At 43.4% G+C, this 16,349-nt stretch overlaps 1 protein-coding gene across 1 annotated transcript in view; it reads left to right on the top strand.

Moving 5' to 3' along the window:
- The window catches only part of Nrg4 (neuregulin 4), a 109,207-nt gene that overhangs the window by 4,043 nt on the left and 88,815 nt on the right, over positions 1–16,349 (top strand). The window contains exons 2-4 of the mRNA XM_029481086.2: positions 405–468; positions 2,708–2,811; positions 3,110–3,211. The gene's annotated coding sequence lies outside the window, so the exon portion shown is untranslated. The remainder of the gene's footprint in view (positions 1–404; positions 469–2,707; positions 2,812–3,109; positions 3,212–16,349) is intronic.

Raw genomic sequence — 16,349 nt, 5'->3', positions numbered from 1 at the left:
TCTTAACACCATCCCTCCCTACATGTGAATGTCAGTGTCTTACTAAACATGCTGCTGTAGTGATTGGGAGGATGAAGACACAGGCGGCAAGGAGTCCAGCACTGCCTTTCTATGAAGCCGCTGGGAGTTTTTCATATGTGTAAGGTTTTGTTGTTTTTGTTTGAGGCAGGGTTTCATTCCATGTATCCTAAACTCAGGGTAATCTTCCTGTGTCACCCTCATGAATGGACCACCACACACCACTTAGTATGTGGTGTTTAAGAGCAAAAGAAAATGGAACACTTTGAGTTATAAGTTTGGTTGGTCATTACCTATTTTTAGTTTGTGTGCGTAATTGTGATTTGAATAATTGAATTCAGATATGTCTGACTTTGAACTTTATTAATTGTTAATATTTGCTTCAGAGCTAAAGACTGCATCTGGAAAATTGAAAATAGCGTGAAGCTTAGTACTGTGGAAGACCAATATGTAGGTATCGCTTCCCAAGGCATTAATAAATTCCATTATATCTTTGTTACTATAAAATGTATTTTATTTTATGTTGGCTTATAAGTAGAGTTGAGTAAGAGACTTTTCACTATCTTTATTTCCTGCCTATTAACATTTCGTTTTATGATCATTCCTGGAAATACTTTTGTATAAGGTAGAGAGGTGTCTATAGAAGAAACTTCTGAATGTCGGAAACTCTTTGAGTATCTGGTCCCAGAAGATCAGCAAATGAGTCAGACTCAGTTTTCAAGTGAGCTTTCCTGTGTGTTTCTGTTTGGAAGTTGCGTATGCTTCACGGGCCAACTCTTTCATTGCTACACAGCTCATGTGTTAAAGTGGAATACTGGCAGCTATATACTTGAAAACACAAAATATCCAGCACTCCATTCTAGTACAATGTAATTAGGTTCCTCATTTTTTATTGATAGACTTCTGGGCTGGCTAGTCTATGTCAACTTGACACAAAGTAGAATTATCTGAAAGGAGGGAACCTCAATTGAGAGAATGCCACCATAAGATCTGGCTGTAAGGCATTTTCTTAGTGATTGGGTGGAGCCTCCCGTGGGCTGGTGGTCCTGGGTTCTATATGGGAGTAAGCTGAGCAAACTATGAGGAGCAAACCAGTAAGCAACACTGCTCCGTGGCCTCTGTGTCAACTCCTGCCTCCAGGTCCCTGCCCTGCTTGAGTTCCTGCTCTGACTTCCCTCAGTGATGGTTTGTCACCTTGGAAATGTAAGCTGAAGTCAACCTTTCCTCCCCAAGTTGCTTTGGTTATGGTGTTCATCACAGCAACACTAACCCTATCTGGGCCAAGGTCTAATACTTGTGGACATTTATTAACTGCTTACAGTATTCCAGAATGATGGCTCCACACGCTTTATTTGAATTAATCTTTTATATAATAACTCTTTTTGACAATATGTAGTTATTATTAATCTTATTTATAAAGGAGACGGAGGGAGTAGCTAACTTGCTCATGGTCACACAATCAGTGTGGAGCCTAGATTGAGACATAGGCAGTCTGATTCAGAGACCTGTAGTTCAATCCTTTTGCCTTGCTGCTTCGAGTGTACACAGAGCTGTAAAAGTCTGAGCAGTATGATGTAGCTGGAAAAGCATTCTGGATTCCAGGGTTCTGTCTCTTAAGCCATTCCGCCATCTTCAATCACAACAGCAGTGGGAATTGATTTAGAAGATGTAACTCACGCAGGCATTCTCTAACCCTTTCTAGCTCTAGGGTTTTATTACGATTATTTTGTCTACAGAAGAGAAAAATGATTTGTTTAACTTATCTGACTTAAGAAGAGAGCCAGAAAAATAAAGTACTAACATGGTCAAACTTGAAAGTAGATAAATTTTGGATAAACACGCTGTCATTAAATGCATTGTGTTCTTATATGTATAACTATGAAAAGGTCCTGAACTGTTATATGTTCCAACATTTGCATATGACACATTTATATAGAGTGCTCTGAGCCACTGTCTTGACCTCCTATTTCAGTACACATAGAATAAATGCTTTGGGGCAAGTGAACTTTGTGGCTAGAGGGTAGATCATATTATATACCATGTTCCCTTCTTCTTTCTGATGAGCACTACCACCTTATTGAAATGACAATCCATATTAAGTTTCTTTCATAATTGTGACATTTTCCTTATGGGAGACAATACAAAGAATAGTTTCATAATAAAAAAATGAATCTTTTTGGACTATAGAGATGGCTTAGTTGGGTGGGGGGGGAAGCCTGTGCTAGCACGGGGGCTTGAATTTGGGTCACCAGAACCCACATAAAAACTGTCAATGGCAGCATGTGACTGTAACCCCAGGGTTTGCTGGGGTAAGCAGAGAAAACAAACATTGGCTAACCAGCTAGCCTAGACCCACTGAACCTTGCTTCAGTGAGAGGCCCTGCCTCAAAGACATTTGAGGTAGGTAGTGGTGTGAAAAGGCAGATGACATCAACCTCTGGCTGCTATACATATATGTACACACACACCCCAACACACACACATATCACACTCACACAACTAGATATATACTAATTCCTTGCTCTTTCCCCAAAGTCCCTGACTGTATGTTTTAAAAGGGTTCCTCCTAGTTAGTAATTTTTAAATAAAATCTGAATTTTCTATTAGTCTTAACTTCTAACTTTGGAAATAACAATAAATAGTTCTCTGGGGACTTTATGCTTTTAATCTTTTATTTGGTATTTTTTAGATATGCTGTATAGCTCAATGTTTGGCTTGCATATGTGTATGTGCACCATATTTGTGCCTGGTGCCCACAGAGGCGAGAAGGCATCGAGCCACCCGGAACTGGAGGTGTGTATAGTTGTGAATCCACTCTACTGTGCTGATGGGAACTGAACCCAGGTCCTCTGCAAGAACAGCAATGGTCTAAACGCTGAGCCATCTCAGCCCTTCCTGGGACTTGAAAATCATATATCAGAACCATAAGGGTTAAGGAAGGAGGAGTTAACTGTCTCAACACAGGGGAGCTTCTTCCTAATTCTCGGGTTCTGTGGGACCACTAAGAATTATGCTGAGGTCTGTAAATGTTTCACATTACTCCTCTTGGTTGCTAAACTAATCCTTTGTTTGTATCTGTCTTTTATGGTAGCCTTGGTTCCTACCTGAGCAGAAAAGGTGGCTCATCTGCCTGCCTTCCACTCTGCAGCCTGGAGGAACAAAGGAGAAGAGCAGGGGCCAACGGGTGTGGCGGGTAAGTGGCCTCATCTCATGTGGTTTGAGGAGGAATGTATGTGCTTGACAGTTCGCTAGCTGTAATTTTAGGTCCTGGTTTGACTTATCAGACTATAAAGGATATTCTCTGTAACGTGTAAAATCATGTAATTTTTCAAGGTGTCAAGGTTTTTTTTTCAAACTCTAATACTTTAGAAGCCTGTGTTCCATTAAATGTTAACTAGAAAAAAAATAGCATATTAGAACCATCAGAGTCCTGTGCATCTGGTCTTTGTATTGTAAAAATAATATGAATAGCGTTAAAACTTTGGAATGGAAGAGTCTGGAGGAAGTTTACCTTGTCCTCCTGATTAGAAAACGGAGGCTTGTGGTGAGGTGGGTGGGCAGAGCACCCTTCACATGGGTGAGATTCTGTCAGGCTGAGCGGAAGACCGCCCTGTCTCTAAGACCTACGGGGGAAATTGTGGGGAAACTTAGCTTAGAAAAAAATAAAAGATTGTGGTTAAGAAGGCTTTAAGATTGGAACTATTTACTTGGAAAATTATAGGATTCTCTCTAGAAGGTCTTCTAACTTGTGACTGTCTGTCAGCAGCACCCTATCTACCCATGTATGCACCTGTCGCAGAGCTTCCTGATAACAGCCACATTGCTGTTATCCCTGGCTTGATGAGCAGACGGTGGTCTGTGTCTGGAGCAATAGCTAACGTATTTCTAAAAGTAGAGCATACAAACGTTCAGCACTTGGCCTTTAGATTGTTGGTCAGTCTTAAGCACAGGAAGCCCTGCATTTTAGTTTATTCCGTTGATCATGTGACCGTCACTGATCTGTTTAATTCTTATGGTTCATACGCTGTTCTCCAAGGACCTTTATGTTAACATTGACACTGAATTGTGGATTCTTAATGAATCACCTCTATCAAGAGTAGAGAGAATGATGTGAAGCAGAATTTAAAAATAGTATATTCACAGAGGATTACCGAGACTAGTTCATGGAAATGCGAGATGAGACGTGCGAGGTGAATCAGAGTGTGGTAATCTAAAGATGGCATCAGGAAGCAGGAAAAGGACTGCTTTTCATTTATTTTAATTGAGTTAGAGAAAGGATGAAGAATGGTGAGGTTGGGAAAAAGCACTTCGTGGACTGAAGGAGAACCAGACATTGTTCCGATTTTTTTTCTTTCCCTTTTTTGAGATAAGGTCTTATTCTGCAACCCAGGCTGTGGACTGAAATTCACAATATCCCCCAAACTGGCCTTGAACTCGAAGCAGTCCTTCTGCCTCAGCCTCCAGAGGGCTGTGACTACAGGAACGAGCCACTACACCTGGCCCAGAAATTTGTTAGAGTGAAGTATGAGAGAAGGGCAGAAGATAATGTGCTAGACTGCATCTTTAATCCCAGGATAGAAAGGCTGAGGCAGAATGATTATGAATTTATTACCAGCCTGGGCTGTTGTCTCAGTTAAGGGTTCATTGCTGTGCGGAGCCACCGTGACCATGGCAGCTCTTATAAAAGAAACATTTCATTGGGGCTGGTTTACAGTTTCAGAGGTTTAGTCCATTATCAAGGCAAGAAGCATGGCAGAGTACAGGTAGGCATGGTGCTGGAGAAGAAGCTGAGAGTTCTGTATCATAAAGGACAACATTTAATTGGGGCTGGCTTACAGTTTCAGAGGCTGAGTCCATTATTGCCATGGTAGGAAACATGGCAGCATGCAGGCTGACATAGTGCTGGAGAAGGAGCCGAGAGTTCTACATCTTAATCCACAAGCAGCAAGGAGAGACTGGGTGCCACACTGAGTGTATCTTAGGCATATATAACCTCCACAATGACACACTTCCTCTAACAAGGCCACACCTCCTAATAATGTCACTCCCTATGGCCAAGCATTCAAACACCTGAGTCTATGGGGCGAGGGCCATTCCTGTTCAAACCACCACAGCTATAATAGCCAGACTCTGTTTCCAAAATCAAGAAAAACAAGCAAGTGAACAACAACCAAAAAGTGAAGAAGAAATTCGTGTAAGACCAAAAGTTTGTCTTCAACAGAATGGACTTTCTAGTAGATATGGGTGAGGGGTCAAACAAGTCAGGAAGATGATGGGGAGGCTGGAGAATTGTTGCATTAGTTATGTTAGCTATTAGTTACATCGTTGTGCTAGTTACTTCCTTCCGTTATGATAAAACAGTATGAGCAAGGTGTCTTGTGTTGTTTGGGTGTGGGGTGCCAGCAGGTCAGAGTCCATGACGGTAGAGCAAGGAAAGCGACTAGAGAAGCAAGCCAAGCGCTGACATCCTAAACAGCAAGCATGAAACAGAGAGGGCAAACCCGAAACGGCTTGAGTCTTTAAACTCTAAAGCCTGACCCCAGTAACGTACTTCCTACAACAACTTTCCAAACCTCCAAAACATTGCCATCAACTGGGGACCAAGTGTTCAAATGTAGGAGACATATCATTCACTTGAAAGTGAGAATCAAAAATCCAAAAGAGGCCGTGCTTCAGCAGTGAGAGAATTCAGTGGAAATGTAATAGCACCTGCATGGAGAGAGACTTCAGCAAAAGATAGAGATCTGTTAGAATAATAGACATGAGCAAAACAAAACCAAAAACAAACGAGAATCATCAGTTCTGTATACCAACAAGGTTGGTAACTATTTAGGCCTGAGAAGGGCATACACACATGAAGTCAATGTACTGTTCATTCAGTACATTGAGGGATGGGAGGGGCTTGCTACATGGGCGAGGCCAACTGTTTCTATTTAGAAGACCATGTAGAATGTCAAATCTTCTACATCACCAAGCCTGCCCTCTGTCTAACAGGGAAAGAAACATGTCACAGAGAGGATTCATTTTATTCCATGACATCCTTATCTCAAGGATAATGTTAAGAGAGATATCCTATGTGGGTGTTGGTTATAAACTAAGTTTCTAGCCTTCAGAGACATAGGCCTCTAGAAAGGCCTGGGTGAGGAGCAGCCCTGAGGGTGTAGTGGGCTTTGGGAGAACTGTGATTCTTCTGTCCCTAACACATGGAACAGTACATTTTGTAGGAAGCCTGAATAACTCAGGACTTAGTCCTGGCAGTGAAGAGAGTTTGCTATGAGGTAATAGTTTAAGAGTATATAAATTATATAGAAGCCAGCTTGGACACTGATTCTCGATGGGTTATTAATTGGGGAAATATGTGTTACACGATTTTAGAATAAAGTTAATCATTATAACATCATTTTTATGATGTTCAAAATGCAGTCATTCACAGTTTAGCCTTGTCTGGGTGGTGGCCTCGCTCTCCAGGCGCTTCACTTGTGTAAATTCACTTCGTGTTCTGTGCTCCTTTGAAGTAGACAAGGTTATGTATTTTTTTTATCTGGGCCAGAAGGGTTTCAGATTTTGAAGTTTTTCAAACTTTGGAATATTTGCATAAAATTTGCTGGTGAAATAGCTCTAACCTAAAAATTTGAAATGTTTCAAGATCTAATACCCAGCATTTAAGTGCTGGTATGATGCCCCCCAAACCTGTAGCCTCTGCAGCATTTTGGAGTTCAGATTAAGGAGTCTCAGACTGAATGAATATCCCGTCCCCTTTCTCTGTCTCCTGTATAGTGAGGGAAGGCTCACAGTGCTCTGCTGCCCACTGTTATACCCACTATGGGGTGGAGTCGTTTCTAGAACTAGGATGCTTCCTCTAGCTTTCTTGATCCAGAGCAGTGCTCTAAATGTTATACCTATGCTACGTACCTTTTTATATGCCTAGAGTATGAGTTGAAGTTTGCTTGGGAACTATCACACTTTGAATGGCTGATTTTAATATATTTTAGATGGTACAATCTACATGAAAGAAAGTAGCTTTTGCGAGTTGCTAAATAGAATAAAAATTGTTTAATTTATTTCATACGCATTTTAAAAATAGAGTCTATGCCAGTACATTCTGGGATGGGAAGGGCTTGTTGCATGGGGGAAAGCCAACCCTTTCTATTCAAAAGACCACGTGGAAATGGCAAACCTTGTACACGACAAAGCCTGCCTTCTCTCTAACGGGGTAAGAAACCTGTTACAGAGAGGATTCATTTAGTTCCATGGCTCAGTGCACCTAATAATGTAGATTCCAGGGGTCAAAACTATCGATCCATGAGTGATAAAACTGTTACCTAGGCTTCTATGTATGTAGTCAGTAGACCAAGATGGGAGACAAAATTAGAATCCGGATGTGGTTTTGGTAAACAATAGGCACATTGAATATATTTTGTCTTGTTACCATATTATTTATGAGCGATCCCAAAAGGATTTCATCACTAATAGCTGCTATTGGTGCATGCTATCATTCTTTGGCTTATAAATAGCTCCCACCCCTGGGCCCTAAAAAGAGGACTCTGCTGCCATAGAAACAGTTGTTAATAAACATGAGCACTTTAGAGAATGTATGGGTTCAGATCTGAAGGAGGGGAAGCCCGTCAAGCTGGAATCCTGAAGGACAGTCATCCCAGGGATGGGTTGGATGCAACTGGTCCTTGTGAATGCGCATCTCTATCTGAAATTTTTTTTCTGGAACACTGCCCCAGGTTTTCTCCCCCAATTCAGTTAATGTCTGAATTTTTGCCAAATAAAGATTGGTTTCTTAAAAACTGTTACTTCTATGTATGTGGTAGGTATTCTTAGTGATTTTCCATGCTTACTGAAAAAAGCAAATCAAACCACCAAACCTAGAAAACACTTGGGAGCCAGGACTTGGTAAAACCAGTTGGATTTGTTTAATTTTGACTAGACTGTAGAGAAGAAAAGCCCAGTTTTCCCTGCCTTGCCTATCACAGTGTTACAGTGAACAGAAAAAGGTGACATAAAAGGCTGAATATATACAGAATCATTTCCTTGTCTTTCTGTTGCTATAATCTGGGTCGCTTTTGGGGTTCTCAGTCTCATTGATAAAGGCATTTAAGAATAGATGCACATGGAAACACAAGGATAATTTTATCAACATTTAAAAGAAAAGCTGTAGGGCAGGTGAACAGTAAAGCAGCTGCCTGGAGGAGAGAGGGAAGAGCTGGTCACTTCAGCCAGCATGGAGGTCAGACACATGGCCAGCAAGCAGCCACAGGGCAGGGAGTGGAGCGTCAGAGAAAGGGAAAGGATATCCAAAGTATTGGTCGGGGAGAGCCTGAAATGTTAGGGAAAACATGCTCAGAAAGGGGAAGACAAGGTGGGAGTATGAGTGGACGACTTATATTCCTATATTGGCCCTTAAGCCCCTGCACTGGGGGCAGAGAATTCTGGGAAGGAAAAAATTTCACTAAAGGAGTAGTTATTCTGCCTATCTCTTTAGCATGGCCTACACTGAGCCTACCTTCCCTAGGGTTGCTCCCTTAGCCAACGTGATTGAGCTGCCAACCCAGCTGCAATGTCAAGTCTCCCCACAGGCTAGAGATACCATTTGCTTGACCTTTAGGTGGTCACCAGAGGACTGGAGTCCCTTCTACACATCTATAGTTTCATAGGTAGGAGAATTTTAAAACCCAAGAGGACCAGCAGAGGAAGATGGGTCAGCAGTTTTACTCTCAAGTTTTTACCCCCAAGCTGGACAGCCACATGGTTAAAGGAGTACTCCAGCCAGTGGTCCTCTGACCGGCACATGTATGTGTGTACAAATGTGTACATGTGCACACTCCCTCACATACCGAATTAATAAAAACATATACAAAGAACAAAACTCAGAAATAACTTCAGGACATTGTTAACTGGAGTTTGAGGGATAAAACAGGGCTGGCAAGCAGGAGGCCTTGGCTGCTGCTGCTGAGGTGGGCATGAGAAAGAGGAGCTGGTGGATTAGAAGAAAGTAGTCAAGCTCTGCAAGGATGCCTTGAGCTTTGAGGGCACAGGAGGGTGCTCAGAGGATAGGGAAGGGGAGAGCAGTGGGGGGGGGATGGAGCTCAATCGTTCTGCCACGCCCACTGCTAGAACCTGCCCTTTGCTGTTCGGAGCCATACACGTGGTCACCCTGCTACTGGACCCCAAGATTATTTGGCGGGAATCGGGCTCCTCCCCCTTCCTTCATAACGGAGTGCCGGAATAGTAAAAATTGAACCTTGAGCAGAGAGCTTTGTCTTGGTTCCTTCCTTATCTCGCACAGCCCAGCCCCTCTTCTCTTACAGGTTTCCAAGATGCCTTTCCAGGCTAAAACCCAAACCTGTGATCTGCTGGCTGGACACAACAGGGGGAACAAACGTTGGGCTTTTCTGAGTACACAGTATTGGGTTTCATGTAGATGGTTTCATTCAAGTACTAGTACTCGCCCCTCCCTACTCTCTTCCTTCACATGCCCTCTCTCCACTGGTCTCTCTCTACCCATTTCTCCGTTTTCATGGCAGATGTATGAATATGAATGAATAAATGAATGAATGAATTCTAGGACACAAATGAGAAAGCATACAATATTTATCTGTGTGTGTCTGGTTCACCTTGTGGAATATGATCATCTCCAGTTCAATCCATTTGTTAACAAATGATAGGATTTCTTTGGTGTTTTGTTTTGTTTTGTTTTGTTTTGTTTTGTTTTGTTTTGTTTTTGAGACAGAGTTTCTCTGTGTGAGATTCCTGGCTGTCCTGAAACTCTCCATGCAGATCAGGCTGGCCTCAAACTCATAGTCATCTGCCTCTGCCTCCTGAGTGCTGCAACTAAAGGCATGCACACTACTGCCTGGCTAGAATCTCATTCTGTAAATGAATAGAACTCAGTTGTGCCTATATACCACCTTTCTTTGTCCACTGACTCTTCCATAGACGATCTGAGAACTCTGTGATTGTGAATAGTGCCGTAATAAATACAGATGTTTGGGTATCTCCAAAGTATGCTAATTTAGACCTGAAGTGCTATGTCTAGGTCATATGGTAGTCCTATTTTTAGTTAGGTTTTTTTTTTAAGGAATTTCCATACTGATTCCACAGAGGCTTGACCAATTTCCATTCCCACCAGCAGTATATAAGGGTGTCACAATTAATCTAAATTGTGAAAAGGTGAAGCAAGGTAGAAATGTCCTGTCATTGAAGCCAGAGAGGAACTGAGGGTTTAGGCGAATGTGAATACTAAACGTAGCATCTTTAAGGTCTAACACTGTGAACCAGGAGGTTGTGGTGGGAACCTGCCCCAAGGAGGTATAAGGAATGGGAACTAGCGTTAGATCAGGACTACAGCCTCATTGTGGTCCACGGTCATAGACCAACCTGTAGGGTCTATCTGACTTCTTTACTGCCAAGGTAAGAGTGCTGTATAAGAGTTACATGAGCACAGACGCCAGGGATTTATCAATGAGAAGCTGTGAGCTTTTTATGCTTTAGCCTTCAGTAACTGGGGGGCTCAGGGGAGGCTGCTGGGCCCATCAGTGGTAGTTGAGAAGGGAGTGACTGTTAGTGTTCAGGGATGGAAGTAACTGAGACCACAGAGGAGTATTTTGGATGATGCTCTAGTAGACTCTAGGGAGGGATCTTTGGCCCCAGACAGCTCCAGACTATCACAGGATGGGGGTGGGGGGCTCCAAAAACGCCTGAGTGGGTCTGAAGAGGAGACATTGTATCTCTACCCAGAAGTAAACAGAGCAGCGTGTTAGGACTTGAGAATGAATAGAAGGTGTTTGCCTATGGTACAGGTCAAAAGGGGTGGAAAGTGGATGGATGGAGCTTCTGGTGAAGAGAATTGGGCACTGGAATATCTAACCACAGAAGGTGCTAGGGTGAAAAAAGTTACTCCCTTATCAATAAGTAATGTAATCTTGGCCCTTGGTCAAGATTTAGGGCAACCTAAAGTTCATCTCCATGGAGATAGAAGATAAAGAAACCTTATGGTCTCAGATCCCCATCAATCTTCTTCATTATGATCTTTGTAGTTTGGGAATAAAGTCATGGACATTTGGCATTTTTCAGGTTTAACCTAATCATAGTGGCCTTGGCTGGAGGTCAGACTTACCTCTTGTAGAAGAGAGGGACATTTACTTTTGATGGCCTCCACTTTGCAGATTGGACATAGGCTAAGAGGAGGCTTCTACTCTGGAAACTTGAGGCACTTCTGGCTGAAATGTGCTGCCTGATCACAAGATACTGCAAAGTCCTTTGACCAGAGGCTGGTTTAGGGCTTTAGCCCGAACTGTTTAGACACTAGGTGGCGCTCTAGGATTTCCTGAGCTAGACATGAATCAGCAGCCCTGTATAGATAGCGTGTCATGTTTAACCTTGCCTCCTCCAGTTTTGCTTTTCTAGTTCTTGAGGTCTTTTCTAGGCTTTAGAACATGTAGGCTGTGTCTAATAAAGCGGGGGACACTTCTGGGTCCCTGGTGGATTATTGAAGCTGTTGTCTCCTCTCTGGAGAAGTTTGGCTTATAAAATATACGGTCGGGATGGCTCAGCCTTCCTATCTACTGGGGTCCACATTGGTGCACATGCGCATGGTTTCGGCTTGCCTAAATTGAAAGGGACCAGGATTCCTGGCAGCTTCCTGTGTTGTGTTCTACAAGTTGTTGTAGTTGATGAGTTTGATACTGGCATTTTAATTCCCTCTAATACATAGCTAATTATATTATCTCAGTGAGCCCATCCTTGTCATTTCCTGCAGCAGCACTGATGTGGCCATTGGAAGCTCATAACAGCAATAGCTATGGAAGCTGGCCTGGCTGTAACCAGATGATGAGCACACACCTCATCAGGCACATACTGAGTACCAGATGCAGCTTCTCCATGAATGCAGCAGGTGGTTAGAGTGATGGAGACGCACTGTTAGCCTAGATCAAAATCTCAGCGAGCCTTTGAATGCCTATGGAACTGGGCATCATCACTAAAAGGTCCTGATTGGGTTTATATTTGGGACAGATTGGGGGGAAGGGGGTGTGTAACTGAATGGTACCAAAGAGACATTTTTACTGCAGGAGAAGCAGTAGTTTTTAATTGTTCATGGGTGCATCAGATAATTAGAATAATGTAGATGTGTTGCTATGTTGGATCAAAAGCCACAATGAATCCTCTGAATTCGCTAGGGCAGATGAAGGGATCAGGGCTGAAAGATCCTAATATGGATTATATTTGGGACAGACTGGGCATGGGGAGAGGGATGTGTAGCTGCTGGCGCTGCAATCCTTATTAGCTGCCTTGCAAAAGAGGAAAGCTGTTCTCTGAAGGGGTGGGATGGCTTTCTCTCTTCCTTGAGCAAGTGCATGATGGAGAGAATGTGTCTGGATAAAGAGGGGTGTGGATGGAAAGAGATCTTTGAAGGAGGAAGAAGAGGAGGAGAAGCTGAAGAGGATGGTGTGGGGGAGGGGAAGGTGCAGTAGAGAAGCTGTAAGTTAAGCCTGGAGATGTACAAAGAAGAAGCTATGAAGGGTGTTAGCTGTGGCTGAGTTTGAGGAAAATGCAAAGTTCAGGAGAATCTAGTAAAATACATAGCACATCCCTACTGCATCTCTGGTCTTGTGACAGTCTCAAAAGCTTGGTTATAAGAAATCTCAGAGTCCTTTCCTAAATTACAAACAAAGCAATCTAATGGCAGGAAGAAGTCATAGCTCAATGTGCCCCAAGGCAGCCAGCATTATTGATCTGGAACTGTGTTAAGGGTCAAGTTTTGCTGTGGAAGAAATTGTTTTCTTTCTTTCGTTCGTTTTCTTTTTCAGAGTCTGAGAATCAAATTTAGACTAGTTCTTAAGACAACATCCCAGGGGTGAGTCAGAAGGGATAGAAAGCTCGGGGCTTGTCACACAGGTTCCAGGGCTGTGCATTTACCTTTGAGGGCAATAGACCTCTCCTGTCAGCAGAGTGAAAACCAGACTCCCTGCACCAATTCCACGGAGGCATCCTCTTAGAATAGTCTCTCTCCAGTTCCCAGAGGTGGGATACAGTTTCTCTCTGGACCCAAACCAACCTGACAGGTCAGACTAGATTGACCTTGAAGGGAAAGCTCACAGACTAAAACTATCCAATCAGCCATGACTGAAAGTGAAGGGGACTCAACTGTCTTGGAGAAAAATGAAAGCCTGGTTACTAGTAGGTCTCTGGATTCAGGAAGTCCGACTGGGACCTCCTATACAAACACAAACACCATAAGCCCCATGCTCAGGCTCCTCCCCACTGAGAGAGCTGGGACGAATGCTGAGATGGAGGAAAAGGAGAGGGCTGGCAGAAGGGTCCTTACAGTGGGCGCAGATCCGTGTGCATGAACTACAACTGTCATCTGTGCCACCCAGAGAATGAAGGGTCTCCCAGGAAGAATTGGAGTGGACTATAGAAGGCCACTCTTTGTCTATTGCCTTCAGACACTATCAAGGATAACCATGGCTAGGCTTATTTTGCTGCAAATGGGAAGTGAGGCGTTTCCCAGGAGACAGGAACTACTTAAGCTTCGGTGACAGCAGTGCAGAGTCACAGGCTGAAGGCCTTGGGGGCTTCCTAGAGAGCAGCTCAAGAATCCTAAGTAGTCGATGGGCCAATCAGCTGACATCTACAAGTACTGGATGGAGGAGAGGCTAAGGAAGGTGTGATGGTTTGTATATGCTTGACCCAGGGCGTGGCACCAGTAGGAGGTGTGTCCTTGTTGGAGTAGGTGTGTCACTATGAATGTGGGTTTTAAGACCCTCAGCCTAGCTGCCCGGAAGCCAGTCTTCCCCTAGCTGCTTTCAGAACAAGATGTAGAACTCTCAGCTCCTCCTGCACCATGCCTGCCTAGATGCTGCCAAACTCCTGCCTTGATGATAACGGACTGAACCTATGAACCTGTAAGCCAGCCCCAATTAAATGTTGTCCTTTATAAGAGTTGCCTTGGTCATGGTGTCTCATCACAGTAATGGAGACCCTAAGACAGAAGGCATACTGGCTAGTTTTATGTCAACATGACATAAGCTAGAGTCATTTTGGAAGAGGGAATCTCACTTAAAGAAAATGCTTCCACCAGCTTGTCCTGTAGGCAAGTCTCTGGTATATTTTCTTGATTTATGTGGAAAGTCACAGCTTACAGTAGGTGGTGCCACCTGTTGGCTGGTGATCCTGGATGGTATAAGATAGCCGACTAAGCAGTCATGGGGAGCAAGCCAGTAGGCAGTGTTCCTCCATGGCCTCTGCATCAGTTTTTGCCTTCAGGTTCCTGCCCTAACTTTCCTGAAGAGGAGCTACAAGCTGTAAGGCGAAATAAACCCTTCCTCCCCAAGTTTCTTTTGATCGTGTTGTTTAGCACAGCAGTAGAAACCCTGACTAAGACTGGAAGCAAAGAGGAAGTTCTCTATCCAGGCTGCCGAAATGTGCAGGGAGTGCTGGTGACAAGCACAAAGCGTAGGGATAAGTGTACATACCAGACCAGAAGTAGAAAAATTACCTCTTAAAAAAAAGAAAGAAAAACCCTTAAAGAACAGATAGAAACACAGCAGGCAAGTTCCCTGAATCAGCCCCTTGAGAAGGAATGGCGTCCTTTCAAAACATATGTGGTTCCCAGGAGGTTGTGTCTGGATAGATGAGTGAACATCTCTCCATCTAGGTAAAAATTAAATTTTATAGTACCAGTTGTTTTTCTTGATTTTGGTCACTTGGGATAAAGAGCCAAGGTCCTTTGGGGTTAGGCTCCTGTTTTAAACTATTTTGTGATGCTATACCTTGCACATGCATGCCATACCCTGCGCCTGGAGAGCTCACCAGGGCTTTGCTTCTCTCTGGGTCCAGCCCCACAGAGCGGGGCTCGCCACTTGCCTGCTATGTTTCAGTTAGGGTTCTTGGTTTCTCGTACAAATCTCGCCTATACTTGCTAGTATAAGACCTTTTCATTCCTTTGTCCACTGCTGTTCTCTGGTGCCTTTCCGTTCCCACAGCTGACATCCATTGCTTCAGCCCTTTATGAAGGGACATACTATATTTCTCCACAGTCTTCTATCTCCAACCTCCTAAGTAGTCCTATAGAACGTGCAGGATCTGGAGATGATCGTGTGTCTTGAAGAGATGCGGGATAGATGATAAAGTGGCTCTAGTGAACTGACATCACAAACTAATGACAACTGAGGATCTGGCAGAGTACAGCCACAGAAGTCTAAGAGAAACAACAGAATGACAGTGGCTTTCTTGTCTCTTTTTAAAAACGGCAGTAGAGATCAAATTGAAAGCCGGCAGGAAGATGGAGAGGTGACTCAGCAGTTATGAGCACTGGCTGCTCTTCTAGAGGACCAGAGTTCAGTTTCCAGTACTCACACGGCTGCTGACAACCATCTGTGCCTCCAGTTCCAGGGACACAACCCTCACTGGGCACCCTCCCCACCCACCCACACACAGTATGCATACATACATGTAGTAGAAAGACTCCTCTATGTAAAAATAGTTGTTTTTTAAAAAACAGACCTTGAGAAAAATGTCAATAATCTGAAATTTGTTTTATATATAAAACCTCATGAAAATACTGTGTTGACAAGATAGGCAAGTTCTGCTTATATAAACGTGTGTCTTTTTGGTTGTGAGCCTCTCATTTAACAGCTGAGCCATCTCTCCTGCCCACTTTAAAATAATTTTGTAGGAAAAGCTATGCCCAAATACTGCTCCGTTTCAGTTCACTTTTCTTTACCCTCCCCACTCTCCTTCCCACTCATGCAGGGCTGAGGAGCAAACCCAGGATCTCAAGAGTTTGACCTACTAAGCCCCACCCCTACCTGAGTTGTTCATTTCTAAGGGTTAGCAAATAATTGTAATTATAACTAAAATCTGTGAGCAAGGTGAAACGACCTTTCTAATTCTAATTGCTACAAATGAAACTTTGGTCTCCATTTTAAGGGGATGGACTGCAAGTGAACTTTTTTTTTTAAATGTTATCTTGAGAACTGAGAACTAAGACACATTGTATATTTGAGATTTTAAAGAATCTTAGGCATTCTAAACTTGGCCTAGTGGTGAGTACCTGTAATTCTGTCATTTGGGAGGGCGAGGCAGGAGGATCCCTATGAGTTGGATGCAACAAAGTGAGAGAAGAGGGAGAGGAAGATGGGAAATGGCTGACAGGGGGTAAAGAGGGAGAGAGACAGGAGGGGAGCACTAACTGGGAGCGGTGTGGGCTTTTGAACCCTCAAGCCTGCCCTTAGTGACACACCTTCTACACAAAGGCAGCACCTAATTTTTCACCACATGGTTCTACAATTGGGGACCAATTGGGAGCAGGCAGCCATTCT

Source organism: Mus caroli, unplaced genomic scaffold (genome assembly GCF_978045245.1).
Source record: "Mus caroli unplaced genomic scaffold, Mus_caroli_1 scaffold_11, whole genome shotgun sequence".
Classification (NCBI taxonomy): domain Eukaryota; kingdom Metazoa; phylum Chordata; class Mammalia; order Rodentia; family Muridae; genus Mus; species Mus caroli.
The sequence above is the reverse complement of the archived record's forward strand: the minus strand, read 5'-3'. Positions and strand labels throughout refer to the sequence as shown.